This window comes from Mobula birostris, chromosome 12, assembly GCF_030028105.1.
Source record: "Mobula birostris isolate sMobBir1 chromosome 12, sMobBir1.hap1, whole genome shotgun sequence".
NCBI classification, from domain to species: Eukaryota; Metazoa; Chordata; class Chondrichthyes; order Myliobatiformes; family Myliobatidae; genus Mobula; species Mobula birostris.
Window position 1 is genome coordinate 109,587,212 of NC_092381.1, and position 12,683 is coordinate 109,599,894.

Below are 12,683 nucleotides of genomic sequence, written 5' to 3' on the forward strand. Positions count from 1 at the left end.
ACCCTCTGCATGTATTTCCCCCTTAGTTTTGCAGAAATTACTTCATTCCGAAGATGCAAAATATTTTGCTGAAGCTGTTAGTTTGATTTTTACCCTGCCTCCAAAGTGTTTACTCAGTCCCTGTGGCCTGTGGTATAATGCTAAAAGCAATATATTCCCTGTGAATAGGGTGGGGCCTTCCGCCTTCAAACTGCCCAGAAAGCAGTGGGCAGATTCCTGTGTTGCTGGAGCAAGTTCTAACAGCAGCTGAGGATTCTCCATTCAATCGGGACCTTTAAATTGAATTACATCCTGCTGTTGCTAAATTGCCTGCATAGCCTGTGGTGTGAAGGGGGGAGGTGGTGCTGGAAGAAGAGCAGTGCTGGACCTGTAGAAAAAAGACTTCTGAAATGCTTGCAATTATTCAGATTCAGAATCAATTCAATTCCAGTTTAATTGTTATTCAACCATACATGAATACTCATGAATACAGACAAACTGTAGGGTTGAGGGCTAGTAATTGCTCGCTCCACCAGGTTCAAGAACAGTTACTGTCCCTCAACCATCAGGCTCTTGAATAGAAAAGGATAACTACACTCATTCTACTTCTGGTATTCCCACAACCTTTTTATTCAAGAGCCTGATGGTTGAGGGATAGTACACAACCGATGGGCTCACTTTAAGGGCTCATTATCTTGTTATTTCATGCTCGTTACTTACTGCTATTTATTTATATCTGCGTTTGCACACCTTTTTTATTCATTATCCTGTTTACAGTTATTGTTCTATAGATTTGCTAAGTATAGATAGATAGGTAGATAGATAGATATACTTTATTAATCCCAGGGGAAATTTGGTTTTGTTACAGCCGCACCAACCAAGAATAGAGCGTAAATATAGCAATACAAAAACCCCCAACAATCAAACACCAAAATGCAAACTATGCCAGATGGAAAATAAGTCCAGGACCAGTCTATTGGCTCAGGGTGTCTGACCCTCCATGGGAGGAGCTGCACGTTCGATGGCCACAGGCAGGAACGACCTCCCGTGCCGTCAAGTGTTGTATCACAGTGGAATGTGGCCGAAGTCCAACAGTAAAAAGTTCAATATCCAGTCTGCAAACACGTTCCTTGATCGTAGTATACCCCGAACTGCACCATCTGTTGTTAGCCAGAACAGTAAGCACCCAACTCCTTTACGCTTACTGCTCTCAGTGCACTTCCGGTCAGCTGGAACGCTATTACCCACTGAACTCCTCTTCTCCAAAAGTCTCTGTTGTCTTGACCCAGTCCTCTTTCCTCGGCTTTGTGATCCCGCTCTGTGTGTTTTCCTCCGGATTTCAGCAGGGGTGTCCGCCGCTCTGTTCGCTAAGCCGGCCGGTCTTTGCTGGTCCGTGGAATACACAATGCAACCTTGCTTCGCGCCTGCGTGTCGGGATGTAACCATTTCCAGCGCTAAAGAAAACCCAAATAAAACTCTCTCTACCAGCATGTCAGAGAGGGCGCAGCTTCGACGTGTTACCATGAGCAAAAAAAATACAAAAAATAATGTAAATTAAAAAGTAAGAAGAAAGTATGCCCACAGAAAAAGAACCTCAGGGTTGTATGTGGTGACACGTATGTACTCTTATATAAATTTTACTTTGAACTTTGAACTCAAACCAGACAGTGACACTTTGGGGCAAGTTAATTAAAACACACTACCAGTCACACACAAGAATGTTAGTAAAAATACGACGCAGTATATGCATGTATATAGTCCAGACCTCCCAACCCACCGAGATCATCTCTCGATAGGCCCCGACATCTGATGCCCACTATGCAATACCGTGGCTTAGAAGCCCAGTCCTTGTGTATACAGGCACAAGTAGAATAATTAGTAAAAACACAGCCAGACTAATATATGTGCATATAGTCCAGACCTCTCAGTCCAATTTTGGACTGAAAATCCCTCGGAATCAGAATCAAGTTTAATATCACTGACATATGTTGTTATGCAGCCAAGCAGTAAGGCATTGTCAACATTCAGGCTTGGGACAAATGGTCATTTGAATACTTATTTTATTTATTGTTTATTGAGATACAGTGCAGAGTAGTCCCGTCCATCCTTCAGCAATCCTCTCATTGAACCCTAGCCTAATCACGGGAACATTAACACTGACCAATTCACCTACCAACTGGTACGTCTTTGGACTGTGGGAGGAAACTGGAGCACCCAGCGGAAACCCACATGGTCACGGAGAGAACGTGCAGACTCCTTACAGACAGCGGCGGGAATTGCACCTGGGTCGTCTGTACTGTAAAGTGTTGCGCTAACCGCTACATTGGCGTGCTGCCCCCATCAAAAGGATCAGAATCCGAATCAGGTTTAATATCTCCGGTATATATCATGAAATTTGTCGTTATGTGGCAGCAGTCCATTGCAATACTGAAAAATAAAAATTGTAAATTACAGTAAGCATATGTGTTAAATTAAATAGTGCAAAAAGAGAGAGAAAAAAGTAGTGAGGTAGTATTCATGGGTTCAATGTCAATTCATAAATGGGATGGCAGAGGGGAAGGAGCTGCTCCTGAATCGTTGAGTGTGTGCCTCCAGGCTTCAGCATCTCCTCCCTGATGGTAGCAATGAGAAGAGGGCATGACCTGGGAGGTGGGGGTCCTGAACGATGGACGCTGCGCTTTTTGAAGCATTGCTCCTTGAAGGTGTCCTGGATACTACAGAGGCTAGTGGCCATGATGGAGCTGACTGAGTTTACAACTCTCTGCAGCTTATTTCAATCCTGTACAGTAGCCCCCACCCCCCCTTCCAGACGGTGATGCAGCCAGTTGAAATACTCTCCATGGTACAGCTGTAGAAATTGTTAAATGTTTAAATGTTTGCCTGGCATTCTCCATGTATAATGGCTTCAGACTTGTCAGTCTTTGTAGGTAGCTTCACAATGAATCCATTCTATTTCTTTGTTCTACTGTCAATTCCTGCAAGAAAGTGAATTTCAGATTTGTATATGGTGGCATATTTGTCATTGTCTTCATCATCATATTGTGCCATGTCATATGATGTGGGCGATTGTGGTCTTTCTATGACCACGAATCTTCTTGGGAAAATCTTCTGCAGAAGTGGTTTGTCATTGCCTTCTTCTGGGCAGTGACTTTACAATACTCGTGATCTCAGCCATTATCAGTACCCTTCAGAGTTTGTCTGCCTGGCGTCAGTGGTCACATAACCAGGACTCGTGATCTGCACCAGCCGCTCATACGACCATCCACCACCTGCTCCTGTGGCTTCATGTGACCCTGATCGGGGGGTGGGGGGGGTGCTAAGCAGGTGGGCACCTGCCCAAGGGTGACCTGCAGTCTGGGGCAGGCTATGTACTTCGATAATAAATTTACTGTGAAATTTTTAGGGAAGGTTTAGCAGTTATCCCTGATACATTGACAGTGAAATATAAACCATGTTTTATCATGCTATTTACATTGTAAATTACCAATACCCTCCATTGGTCAGGGTCAATTATGAATGTTGAGTCCTTGTTGTCTATGTGATATGCAAGCCAGGGCAGTACGATATGGAGAGCAAGCTGTTGCCCGTGCAGCAGACTCCCGCTCTCCACAAGGCTGACGAAAATCCAAAGGAACATCACAGACTGATACATTTTGGCACCAGTGGCGTCGCAGGCCTTGGACTGCCTCAGGGACTCCAGTTCCGGATTTCTCTTCGGGATTTGCTCCTGAAGCCTTCCCCGTAAGTGGAAGGTAGCAGGGGCTTGAGATCAGAGTTTCCTTCTCTTAGATGAGCTGGCCAACGTAGACTAATGAGCCCCAGCTACCTGAAGCGATTGGTTTTAAGGCACCAGTAACCTGCCTTTGCCCCTTCTCCTGTCAGTAGAAATGGTTCTGGTGGGCTTGGTAGCTAAGCCACTCGTGAAAACCAGAAGCTGGACTTGGTTGTCAGAGGCTATTTGAGACACACGCCATTGGGAGCATTTCATGGTCAGTGGGAGATTGTCTCTATTACCACCCCTGGCTATAACAACCTTAAGGAATCAGTTTAATGCTATTGTTTCAGATTTTTGGCAACTATAGGTTTTCTTTCTTTCCATTGGCTATAATCTAGACTGTTTCAGAATAACCTCACTGCCTTCTTCCATGTAGATCTACTTTTCCTTTCTGCTGGCTCTCACGCTTGTAACAGAGAACAGTGAGTTCATTATCGCCGACTGAACAAAGTGGTGACAAAGATAGGGTAGGGTTTACTTCCTCTCCTGGAGCTGTTGAGGCATGTTGTCTATAGTCAGCGGTATAACTGAACGTATACTTGGCAGGATTTAATACTTACTGCTACTCTCAGTGACCAGTCAGTGACAGCTAGCTGAGTGGTGTCAAAGCAACAACTTGGTACTCAACGCCAGTAAGACCAAAGAACTGAATGCAGACCAGAAAGATGGGGGGGGGGTGCGGGGAGGGGAACGACACTAGCTGGAAGGTGATGGGTGAAGCCAGGTGGGTTGGAAAGATAAAGGGCTGGAGAGGAAGGAATCTGATAGGAGAGGAGAGTGGAGCATAGGGGAAAGGGAAGGAGGAGGGGACCCAGGCAGAAGTGATTGGCAGGTGAGAAGAGGTAAGAGACCAGAGTGGGAAATAGAAGAGGGTGCAAGAGAGGGAAAAATTATTTTACCAGAAGGAGAAATTGATATTCATGCCATCAGGTTGGAAGCTACCCAGAGGCCCTTATTGAGACTCGTTCTTGAGCAGGTTCAGGAACAGCCATTACCCTTAATCATCAGGCTTCCGAACCAAGGTTGGACAACCTCACCCACCACAACTTTCAACTGAAGCAACCTCTGGAATCCCTTTCAATGGCTCGACAAGTTATAAACACGAGGAAGTCTGCAGATGCTGAAAATCCTGAGCAACACGCAAAATGCTAGAGGAACTCAGCAGGTCAGGCAGCACCTGTAGAAATGAACAGATGGTTGATGTTTTGAGCTGAGACCTTTCTTCAGAACTGAGAAGGAAGGGGGAAGACGCCAGAAATAAAAGGTTGGGGGAGGGGACAGCTCATGCTTTTGGTATTATCTATTTACATATTTACACTTTATGTTTGTACAGTTTCTCTCTTTTTGCAAATTGGTTGTTTTCTCCCTAGTCTCCGTGTGTAGTTTTTCATTGATGCTACTGTTCTGCTGTGAATAACTGCAAGAAAATTAATCTCAACATAGTGCATTCTGAAATTAGGCACCTCAAAAACAACTTACTTTGAACTTTGATGGTGTCGTTGTGCACAAGGGAAATGCAAAGCATAAATATGCGAGTGGCTATATTACTGGTTGTGTCAGGCTGTACAATGTGACTAACCATAAGGAAGTATGTGGATTGCAATGCTAATCAGTATGCATTGTTAATTTGAAACTAGTGCTTCTATTTTGGAGTTCAACACCCCGCAGCCTCGCAGAGTCAAAGTTGGACTTGGCAGCAGGAAACCACACTCTCACCCCACTTGTCTCCAACTGCTTGGAGCTATTTAAAGCAACCCCACCTTCCCAGACAGCTCACTCATCCACCCTATCAAGCAGCTCTTGCAGTAAAGTCAACGGAGCCCACATAGACCGTCCCACATCTTACAGAGCTAGATTAGCATCAGTGGCTCTTGAGAACATGAACTGCTGAAGAAGACTTGAATGTGTCTTATGCCGTTATGTTTTGTAACTGCAAAGCATTAAACCAATTCAAAGGAAGACTCAGGAGTCTGAAATGCGGGTCTAACTTCATGCTTATTTTAAGCGAGGCATGGACGTATTATGCGGTTGCATGATGACATTCACAAATCACATATTCATGCATATAACTCATAATGAATTATTTAAATGAGCATGAAAGCTTAATCAACCAATATATATATGATTACTCAAATGTCACTGAAGTGTTAAAGACACAACACCCTCGGCCTCTGACGCTCCAGATTAATCAACCAATGTTTGTACAAGTGCTGGAAAATGGGATTAGTGCAGATGTGTCCTTGCTTGGTTAGTACAGGTATATTGGTTGAAGGGTCTGCTTCTGAACTTTAACACCGAAATGAAAAAATGTGTGGACTAGAATCACCCTTCTCTTATTGAAGTTGTACAACAGAATAGAAAAGCCCACAAAATATAGTGGATGCAGCCTAGCCCATCACAGGCAAAGCCCTCCCCACCAATTAGCACATCTACAAGGAGCGCTGCCAAAAGAAAGCAGCATCTATCATCAAGGATCCCCACCATCCAGACCATGCTCTCTTCTCACTGCTGCCATTGGGAAGAAGGTACAAGAGGCTTAGGTCCCACACCACCAGGTTCAGGAACAGTTATCACCCCACAACCATCAGGCTCCTGAACCAGTGTGGATAACTTCACTCACCACAATGAGCCTCAGGTCCCACACCACCAGGTTCAGGAACAGTTATTACCCCACAACCATCAGGCTCCTGAACCAGTGTGGATAACTTCACTCACCACAATGAGCCTCAGGTCCCACACCACCAGGTTCAGGAACAGTTATTACCCTACAGCCATCAGGCTCCTGAACCAGTGTGGATAACTTCACTCACATCAATTCTGAACTGATTCCACAACCTATAACTCGACAACTTATTTTCTCAATATTATTTAATTATTTATCTATCTATCTATTTAATTATTTTAATTTTTTCTCAGCTCAAGCTGGTAAAACTGAGGTATGGGCATAGACAAGCACATGCATTTCTCAATTGCTAGGAGCTTTCGGACTATTCAGGTGGTGTTGAGTATTGTGGCTTTCTGGAGATTTACATAAAAATTGCTGTGTAGGACTAATTGTTTAATGCTATTCTGTTGTGCCTTTGGGATGATACCAGTTGCAGATATTACCATTGGGACAATGTATATCCTGTTCATGTTCCATAGTCTTTCAATTTCCTCTTTTAATTCAGCATATTTCTGGTGTTTTTCACTGATTGATTTCTGTATGCAATGTGTGTTTGGAATGGCTAAATCTATTAAATAAGTTGTTCTTGCTTGTTTATCCAGTAATATTATATCTATATGGTTATTATGGATTGTCCTGTCAGTAATAACTGATCAGTCATAATATAATTTGTGGTATTCTGATTCTAAAACTGGATCAAGCCTGTATTATAATGTTATGATTTCTTTTATGAATTTGTATTATTATTATTTTGTTTTGCACAGTTTGTCTTTTGCACACTGGTTACTTGTCAAGTTCAAAGCAAATTTATTTTCAAAGTACTAAATGTCAGCATGGCTTTGTGAAAGGCAGGTCATGCCTTACGAGCCTGATTGAATTTTTTGAGGATGTGACTAAACACATTGACGAAGGTAGAGCCGTAGATGTAATGTATATGGATTTTAGCAAGGCATTTGATAAGGTACCCCATGCAAGGCTTATTGAGAAAGTAAGAAGGCATGGGATCCAAGGGGACATTACTTTGTGGATCCAGAACTGGCTTGCCCACAGAAGGCAAAGAGTGGTTGTGTACGGGTTATATTCTGCGTGGAGACCGGTGACCAGTGGTGTGCCTCAGGGATCTGTTCTGGGACCCTACTCTTTGTGATTTTTCTAAATGACCTGGATGAGTGTGGTAAACCATGTATATATGTTGTAACTGGGTTACCTGTCTGGACACACCCCTCTGCTGACTGCCCCTGTGGCTCCTCCCACAGAGCCCTGTATAAAGGTGTTCGTCTTGCCCCTCCCCCTCAGTCCGGGGGCAGACACTCACTGTGGAGGTCGTATTGTACAGCAAACAAAAGCCTTTCCATATTTTTACCAAACCTCAGTCTTTTGGAGTAATTGAAGGTGCTTCAATTTTATTCGCTGTACATTTTAAAACATGGAACAGGCCCTGAGACCAGAAAAATTAGACCTCAATCCGCAAATGCCTGACGCTGGAAACGCTTTCGAACTCTGGCTGGCCTGCTTCAAAGCGTATCTAGAGGAGATTAAAGCGACCGACCCCGTAGCGAAGCACAGAGTTCTACTCTCCAGGGTCAGTCCACGGGTTTATTCGCTGATCAGAGACCAGCCGAACTACAACGGCGCGATGAACGCACTCAAAAGACAATACCTGCGGCCGATAAACAGCGTCTATGCTCAGCATCGCTTAGCGACACGGCAACAACGGTCCGGGGAATCGAGTGCTGAGTTTGTCCAGGCCCTACAGACGCTCGTGCGGGCCTGCAATTGCCAGGAGCTGACGGCGGCGCAGCGTGCAGAACTCCTAGTGAGAGACGCCTTCGTCACCGGGACCAGGTCAGTGTACGTGCGCCAGCGGCTGCTGGAAAAAGCCGATCTTACCCTAAGTTCGGCGATCGAGCTGGCTGATATGTTGGAGGCCGCTCTGCATAACTCCGAGGCTCTCCAGGCACGCGATCCCCTGATGGCCTCGTGGGCGCCGCAGACCCTGCAACCCGCCGGCGAATCGACCTCGGCTGCAGCCAGTCGTGAGTCCGCGAAGTGCTACTTCTGCGGACTGGAGAAGCACCCCCGGAAACGCTGCGTGGCCCGACAAGCTACCTGCTCCAGCTGCAGAAAGAAGGGTCACTTTGCCAAGGTCTGTAAGTCAAAACCGCGAGCGGGATCGAGCAGCGCCGTGTGCGAGACGTGGGGGCCGTCATCTTCCCTGCACACTGTCACCATGTGCGAGACATGGGGTCCGCCATCTTCCCTGCACACTTCACCATGTGCGAGACGTGGGGGTTGCCATCTTGCCTGCCGCCATCTTCCCTGCACGCCACCACCACGTGCGAGACATGGGGGCGGCCATCTTGGTCGGCGCCATCTCCCACCGCCTACGACCAACGGGTGCTCACGGGGCACCCCACCACGCCGGACCAAGACAGCGACCCCACCCTGGCTTCCGTGACCCTCGACCAAAGCGCTCCCCACCAGCTCGCAAGGTCAATGATCGACATCCTGGTGGAGGGGCACAGGACAAGCTGCCTGTTTGACACAGGCAGCATGGAGAGTTTTATCCACCCGGCCACGGTGCAGCATTGTGAACTCATGATACGGCCGGTAAGTCGGAGGGTCACCATGGCCTCCAGGTCGCATACAACAGACATCCGGGGGGGGTTGTGTAGCGACACTAGTGGTGCAGGGCACAGAATATCGGGACTTTACGTTACTGGTCTTGCCTCAACTGTGTGCCCCTGTGCTATTGGGGTTGGACTTCCAGAGCCACCTGAAAAGCGTGACAATGAAGTATGATGGGCCCCTCCCGCCAATTACTGTCATAAATCCCCTGTTTTGTAGAGATATGTCACGTACCCCGCTACTGACCACACACACACACCGACCCGCGTATCCCACCCAACATCATGCCAACTGCCACACTACCGACACCACCTGCGGCCTCTCCACCCTCAGGATCCCTCCCCCACCGCTGTTCGCCAACCTGACCCCGACTGTAAACCTGTGGCAACTAAAAGCAGGAGGTACAGCGCGGGGGACAGAGCTTTCATTAAGTCGGAGGTGCAGCGGCTGCTCAGGGAGGGGGTCATTGAGGCAAGCACAAGTCCTTGGAGGGCTCAGGTGGTCGTTGTTCAGAACGGGGAGAAGAACAGGATAGTCGTGAACTATAGCCAGACCATCAATAGGTTCACGCAGCTCGACGCGTACCCTCTACCCCGCATCACGGATATGGTCAATCAGATAGCACAGTACAAGGTGTACTCGACCATAGACCTAAAATCCGCTTACCATCAGCTCCCCATCCGCCGGGAGGACCGTCCTTACACTGCCTTCGAGGCGGACGGCAGGCTTTATCAATTCCTGCGCGTCCCCTTTGGTGTCACGAATGGTGTATCTGTCTTCCAGAGGGCAATGGACCGGATGGTGGACCAGTGCCAACTGAAGGCCATGTTCCCATATCTGGATAACATCACCATCTGCGGTCACGACCGGCAGGATCACAACAACAACCTCCAAAAATTTCTCCAAGCGGCCAAATCTTTCAACCTCACCTACAACAAGGACAAGTGTGTATTTGGGACCACCCGACTTGCTATCCTTGGGTGTGTCGTGGAGAATGGAGTCATTGGCCCTGACCCCGACCATATGTGCCCCTTGTTGGAACTCCCTCTTCCCAATACCCTCAGAGCCCTCAAAAGGTGCCTGGGCTTCTTTTCATATTACGCCCAATGGGTCTCTAACTATGCAGACAAGGCCCGCCCCCTGGTCAAGTCCACCACATTCCCCCTCTCAGCCGAGGCCCACACGGCCTTCAACCGCATTAAAGGGGACATTGCCAAAGCAGCAATGCATGCGGTGGATGAGGCCATTCCTTTCCAAGTAGAGAGTGACTCCTCCGACTTTGCGCTGGCCGCTACCCTCAACCAGGCAGGAGACCAGTGGCGTTCTTCTCCCGTACCCTTCAAGGCCCTGAAATTCGGCACTCTGCGGTAGAGAAAGAGGCCCAGGTCATAGCGGAAGCTATAAGGCACTGGAGGCACTATCTTGCCGGCAAAAGGTTCACCCTGCTGACTGACCAGCGCTCAGTCGCATTCATGTTTAATAATCAGCAGCGGAGCAAAATCAAAAATGATAAAATTCTGAGGTGGAGAATCGAACTCTCCACCTACAACTATGACATCATGTACAGGCCTGGGAAGCTCAACGAGCCCTCCGATGCCCTATCCCGGGGAACATGCGCCAGCGCGCAGATCAACCGGCTATACACCCTACATGTAGACCTTTGCCACCCGGGAGTCACCCGGCTTTTCCACTTCGTGAAAGCCCGGAACCTGCCTTACTCCCTTGAGGAGATCAGGATGATGACCAGGGACTGCCAAGTCTGCGCAGAGTGCAAACCGCACTTCTACCGACCCGAAAAGGCACCACTCATCAAGGCCACCCGCCCCTTTGGACGACTGAGTGTTGACTTTAAGGGCCCCCTTCCCTTTACGGACCGCAATGTGTACTTTCTTAACGTAATTGACTAGTACTCGCGGTTCCCCTTCGCCATCCCCTGCCCCGACACCACTACCACGTCAGTTATAAAAGCCCTGCGCAAGCTCTTCACTCTGTTCGGATACCCATGTTATATCCACAGTGACAGAGGGTCCTCGTTTATGAGTGACGAGCTGTGCCAATATCTACTGGCTAGGGGTATTGCAACCAGTAGGACCACGAGCTATAATCCCCGGGGGAATGGACAGGTGGAGAAGGAGAATAGCACAGTGTGGAAAGCCACACTCTTAGCCTTCAAGTCAAAGGGACTGCCAGTCTCCCGCTGGCAGGAGGTCCTTCCCGAGGCACTCCACTCCATCCGCTCCCTGTTATGCACGGCCACCAATGCCACCCCTCATGAGCGGCTCTTTTCTTTTCCCAGAAAATCGACCACTGGAACCACCCTACCAACTTGGCTGACGTCCCCGGGGCCAGTGCTGCTCCGGAAACATGCGAGGAGCAATAAATACTCCCCGATAGTCGAGAGGGTTCACTTACTTCATGCGAACCCCCAGTATGCCTACGTGGTTTTACCTGATGGGCGGGAGGACACGGTCTCCATCCGCGACCTGGCACCTGCAGGAGCTCCGGGCCCCTACCCTGAACATTCCGTGGTGACTATTGACTCCGTACCCACCAATGTATGTACCTACGAGACACCGTGCACCCCAAACTCTATACAGACACCACACGACACTCCCATACTGGGCGCAACGCACACGCACGAGGGATTACCGACGCCTAACGTGCTGGCACCTGAAGTCAGGCCGGAGCCAGCACAACCGCCATCGCCGGTGCAATCACCGCCGGTGCTACGTAGATCACAGCGACAGACTCGACTGCCTGATAGACTTAACCTGTACATATACTTCTTGTAAATATTGTCAGTCACTTCACCCCGCGGGACTCTTTTTAAAAAAAGGAGGGTTGACATGCTGTGGTAAACCATGTATATATGTTGTAACTGGGTTACCTGTCTGGACACACCCCTCTGCTGACTGCCCCTGTGGCTCCTCCCACAGAGTCCTGTATAAAGGTGTTTGCCTTGCCCCTCCCCCTCAGTCCGGGGGCAGACACTCACTGTGGAGGTCGTATTGTAGAGCGAATAAAAGCCTTTCAGTATTTTACCAAACCTCAGTCTTTTGGAGTAATTGAAGGTGCTTCAATGAGGAAGTGGAGGGATGGCTTAGTAAATTTGCTGATGACACAAAGGTTGGGGGTGTTGTGGATAGTGTGGAGGGCTGTCAGAGGTTACAGTGGGACATTGATAGGATGCAAAACTGGGCTGAGAAGTGACAGGTGGAGCTCAACCCAGATAAGTGTGAGGTGGTTCATTTTGGTTGGTCAAATATGACGGCATAATATGGTAAGACTCTTGGCAGTGTGGAGGATCAGAGGCATCTTGGGGTCTGAGTCTATAAGACGCTCAAAGCTGCTGTGCAGGTTGATTCTATGGTTAAGAAGGCATACGGTGCATTGGCCTTCATCAATCGTGTGATTGAGTTTAAGAGTCGAGGGGTAATGTTGCATCTATATAGGACCCTGGTCAGGCCCCACTTGGAGTACTGTGCTCAGTTCCGGTCGCCTCACTACAGGAAGGATGTAGAAACTATAGAAAGGGTGCAGAGGAGATTTACAAGGATGTTGTCTGGATTGGGGGGCATGCCTTATGAAATAGGTTGAGTGAACTTGGCCTTTTCTCCTTGGGACGATGGAGGATGA